Below are 5,242 nucleotides of genomic sequence, written 5' to 3' on the forward strand. Positions count from 1 at the left end.
CTTTCCTCAGGCACCGCTTCCTGTAGATGTCTTGGAGGGAAGCGAAGGGAAGAATACACATAGTATGATTGATTGACTGAAGTGAGCACACCTCTTTTCACACATGCCTAAAAAGTCTGTGGTACGTGTGTACCTGGAATAACATCAGCCATGTTTAATTTTATGTATTTGGCTGACTCACTCACTGTATGTCTGTCTTATATCACAGCAGTATATTTATTTCTTATCAGTTTGAAAACCTCAAGCTAAACCAATGACAGTGAGAGGAGAGTTTTAATGCAAACAGGCTGCGATATTATGATACTGTATGTCTGTCTTACATATCACAGTGAACATCTGTTCACATCACACCCACATCTGTGGGTGAGATGATAAGCACGTGCAGCAGGTAGCTGTGCCCTGGATGTGCCATGTGCAACTAAACTGTTTCCCATGATCCCTCCTGCGAGCTGGCTGGAGGTACACCTGGTTCCAAGGTTGGTATGCCTGGCCAGGGCGCGCAAAACGGCTGCAGCGGCTATTTTTACACAGACACACTTCAAACGGACTCAGCCCGCCCCTCCAACACGAGCCTCTGCTTCACGCTGACCGTGTCTGAAGCCAGGCCCTGTCGATCTGCTGTCAACTGCCCCTGAGCAAATTAAAGCCTGAAACTGGTAGAATCTGGATTTTCTTTCTTCAAATTATCGTTCAACTGCTTTTTACTCTTTCTAAGATTTATCCTCCATCGGACTGAAGGAAAAACACATTTTCTTTACTGCTGCATTCGCAGCAGCTGGTTGTTCTGACGCAGAGCAATTATTCAAGCATAATAACCCGGGACACAATAATATTTCACTTAGAGAGATTTCAGTATTTCTATCAACACCAAGCATAATGACATCAAATGCACGTCACTGGAAGGACTCAGTGTTGTAATGTATATAATATGGAGCCACTATCAGGGACAAACAGAGACTGCAGCGTGTTGTGCGCTCTGCTGAGAAGGTGATTGGCTGCAGACTCCCATCTCTGCAGGACCTGTACACCTCCAGGACACTGCGGCGTGCAGCCCGGATCTCAGCTGACCCTTCTCACCCTGGACACAGTCTGTTTGACCTGCTCCCCTCAGGCAGGAGGCTCCGGTCCATTCGCACCAGAACCTCTCGCCATAAGAACAGTTTCTTCCCCTCTGCTGTTGGACACATGAACAATTACCACATGATTGTCCCCGCCACTAACACATGACCCTACGCTGTGTCACTTCATCATTTCATGTTTGGCACTGATCACCACCTGCACTCATGTATATATCTTTCTACGTAGCACTCATAATTCTTATTCTCATGTATATCTCATGCACATATCTTTCTTTCTACATAGCACTTTAATTCTTATTGTCTGCACTGAAGCACCGCAGCAATTTCCTAATGTTGTAAACCTCAACATCTGGCAATACCATTCTGATTCTGATTCTGATTATGAGTCATTACCTTTGGGCAACAGTGCCCTCTTATCTATACTAGATACATACATACATACATATACACAGCCAGACTACATTATGCATCCCATAATTGACTGCGGTGGGATGTGTAATTTGTTTATTTTGGCGTAATGATCCCAGCTGTTATAATGATAATGAGAAAATGCTCTCCAAATATAATCACCCTAATGACAGGACATTATGTTTATGTCCTGTCATTAGGGTGATTAGGGATAACAGGACAGAATATGAACGAAGAACACATTGTCAGAATAACATATGTTCAATTTTAACCTCATTAAGTCATCTATATATTCAAGCCCTTTGTTTTCTGCATGCCATTGTTGGGTCGTCTGTTCATTCTGCCCTATCTAGCCTGGTTCTATTATTTTGACCTTAGCCTTAGTTTTCGTCTTTGCCTGTTTTCCACAGTTATAGTTATAGGTCTTAGTACCTCTTAGTGTTTTGTTTCGTAGTGTTTTTGACAGTTTGCTTTGGTTTCTTGGTTTTCCCTGCCGTCATCTCAATAAAGGATCACTTTTCTGTTTAAACTTACTACTCCTCGTCATCATCTGCTTTGGGTCCTGTTTCCACATCGGGTGTGCACCCCGCCGTGACAGACAGCTTCATCTAGTTCCAAGGCCAGGTCTGTTGAGCTTCATTTCTTTCAATACAGAGGTGAGAGTTATGTTATGTTATGTTATATTTCCCACATTGTAAATCTGTAATGCAGTCAGCATGTCTCTCCAGTTGTAATAAATTTATGCCCTAATTGTGGATAAACTGCCATAATTGAGAAAATCTTGGGGGACGCTGCTTAAATGTGAAATAGATATACAAGCATGGGACAAAAATCCTGCTCCTTCCATCTAAAATCTATGTTTGTAACCGATTTAAAGAACTACAGTACGAAATTTTTTCACAATGTGCACTGTTAACCTTTGCTGTATTTTTTCCACAGTAAAATACCACAAAATGCCCAGTAACTTACCTGAAAACATTTCTACAGTTAATTATTGCTTTGCATTATGGGTATATTAAGGTTATTTACATTTACTTACTGTATTTTTTAAAACAAAATTGCGATAGTAGTTATACCTACCGTTAACACATTAGCAGCTACTGTATTATGTGTGTTCGGCCCTCCCTGTACGTTCCAGTTTGGCAGATAGATAAACAGTTCTTCAAAAGGAGAGACATAAGAAAAACATATTAAAACATACATCTGGAACATAATATATTTCTCACATTACAAAATACAGACTGAAGACTTAGCAACTTGAACTATAGCTGGTATAACCAAGACAAATAAATGAAAACATGTTAACTCCAAATCCCGCTAGCTTGATGCTAACACACAATGAATTAGCATCGGCAATGCAGCTAACATGCCGGCTTCAAATATGAGAGTCAACAACCCATTTTACATCACATGCTTAACATGAACACAGAATATAATCGTACTTACAAGTGTAACCCCTGGCCAGCTTCTCTTTCCAGCGCTGTGCGAATAAAACTCTCTGGATGAGGATTTAAAAAAATATGTTTTAAACTCATGCTCTGTGAGAGCGGACGGAGAGGACTTACCACAGCGAAAGCTTCATTGCTCCTAACGATAGACAGGGGGGTAGCCCGTTTACCAGTAGCAGACTTCCGCTGCGGGTTTTCAAAATAAAAGTTCCAAAATAAACCCATGGTTGCGATCCCAAGTTTAACAGGAATTTAACAACAACAAAACCATATTCATTCTTTTACATCGTTACACAAGCATATATTTCTCATGCTCCAGTACAGCCAACTTCAGAGCTAATATTTTGTGTGCTGGTATCAACTTGGCCAGACTCCATGAACTTTTCCTTTACTAGAGAAACTTGAATACACAAACCCGCTTCCTCCCCCTAGTGGGGTGGTGGAGCTACCGCACCCCAGCAGTGGCAGCACAATGTGATTTGAATGATCATACTGTTTGTGTATTTTGTACTCTTTCAGTGGTTGGTTGCAATAGTGCATTACATTTTAACTCTTTCACTGCCAACAATTTCCAGATTTTCCTCCAACCTATGACATTTGTCAGTATGATACCAGTGAAAGTATTATGGTTTTGACTTTTTACGGGACTTGCCTGTGTGTAAGGAATTCTGATCATCTAATCTGCTGCATGCAGTTGTATGCACATGCACAGCTGCTGCAAATGCTTGCCACTGCGTTGCCAAAGGCGAACTTCAGTCAGTGGAGAATATTGTAATAATTTGGCGGAGGCTTCTCAGTCGAGCAGTAACTGAATTGCTCATTTACTGAACGTGCAACATGTACAGAACTCTTCTGGGAACTAGTCAACCCAACGTAGTGAAACACACACTGAATGCATGCTGGCCCCGCCTACCCACCTACCTCTACCAACCACCACTCCATATCCTGACTGACATGACCTGTGATCCAGTGATTGACAGGAGAGGAAAGGCCAACTTCGTTAACTCTTCACTCTTACGATATTCTCGAGAGGACAAAAGATTTTGCACCTGTTATTGTTGGACCTCTGTGTGGAAACTGCAAACGGGACATCATAAGGTAATGCAAAGGACTCTCCTACCCTAACATATTCGTTTATTAATTCTTAAGAGCATGTATAGTTTGTGTGTGTGTGGGAGGGCTTAAAATCGGTGTTAGCTTGGTCGAAATAGCACATTAGCTGAATTATTCTGGAAAAAATAGGTTGTGTGTGTTTTTTTCTTTTCTTATTTGAATATATATTTAGATATATATTTTACACGGGGAGGGGCGAGAACCAGGCGCAACGACAGTCTTTGTCTTTTTTTTTCCCCGCCGAGTGTGGTGCATTGTCCTCCTGCGCTTCTGTTCTATGACTGTCAAGTCAAACCGAGTAGGAGGTGAAGCCCTGAGGGAAAACGTAAACGTGACAGACTGGAGGGCGGAACTAATCTTGTGTCTGGGTTTCTGTCGGGAAGAAAAAGAAAGGCGAACTGGGAAGCAATAGGAAGGTGCCACTTTCGGGAAAAGCCCAGTATAATTCCTTCAATAAGTTGTCGCCAACATGAATATTGTGTGGAACTGAAGTATCTACAAAGCCAGGGAGGCAGCCGGTAAGGGAATGGTTGCTGACTATGGTAAAAGACTTTGAAGTGAGTTGCTAAAGAATCGCGGCTGCCGCTAGCATGTAGCATTAGCACTGTGTCGTGAGTTGGTCGCCTGTTTACGAGCGGCACGCTCGTAAACATTGTTTATTGTTGGTCTGCATATGGAAGACTGTTAATGCTTGCATATGGTTAAGAGAAGCTGGTTATAAATACTATTGTTACTGCTCAAGTTCTAATGCAGATTGATTATTTAATTTAGCACTTTAATAGAAAGCAGTATTTCTCAAGGTGTATGTACAATTGTTAGTGAATTACGTAATTTGAGCATTTAAAAATACTCAAGCAAATATTGTACTACAAAGCTTATGCACTGCATTGATGTGTTTTAAAAAAAAAGGAAAAAAAAGAAAATGTGTTTGGGATTGTTTACAATATTTGCAGATGTGTGATAACAAACATAATTTGTATTTGGGTTTTTTGGTTTGTATTTAAAGGGTTTTCACCTATGGCTGACTGTGGCCGAAAAGAAGATTAAAGAAAAGGAAAAACAAAAGATCTGCCTGGTCATTGAGTGAAACCCAGTTAAACACCTGTGGTAGATGCATCAATCCCTTTCAAGCGGGGAAGCTGCACAAACTTAGAGAGTTTGACTAAGCAGCAGGTAAAAATACACATTATGAAG

General features: G+C 41.2%; 2 long non-coding RNA genes across 2 annotated transcripts; one reads left to right on the forward strand and one right to left on the reverse strand.

The window, feature by feature from the left end:
* LOC113014615 (uncharacterized) lies at positions 1-3,220 on the reverse strand. Its single transcript, XR_003270983.1, has 4 exons — positions 2,934-3,220; positions 2,568-2,647; positions 2,022-2,129; positions 1-30 (listed from the first exon to the last, which is right to left on the reverse strand). It is a non-coding gene; the product is annotated as an uncharacterized LOC113014615 (long non-coding RNA).
* Positions 3,221-4,048: 828 nt separating this feature from the next.
* On the forward strand, positions 4,049-5,096 carry LOC113014796 (uncharacterized). Its single transcript, XR_003271017.1, has 2 exons — positions 4,049-4,566; positions 5,055-5,096. It is a non-coding gene; the product is annotated as an uncharacterized LOC113014796 (long non-coding RNA).
* Positions 5,097-5,242: the final 146 nt, after the last annotated feature.

This window comes from Astatotilapia calliptera, chromosome 22 (assembly GCF_900246225.1).
Source record: "Astatotilapia calliptera chromosome 22, fAstCal1.2, whole genome shotgun sequence".
Taxonomy (NCBI): Eukaryota; Metazoa; Chordata; class Actinopteri; order Cichliformes; family Cichlidae; genus Astatotilapia; species Astatotilapia calliptera.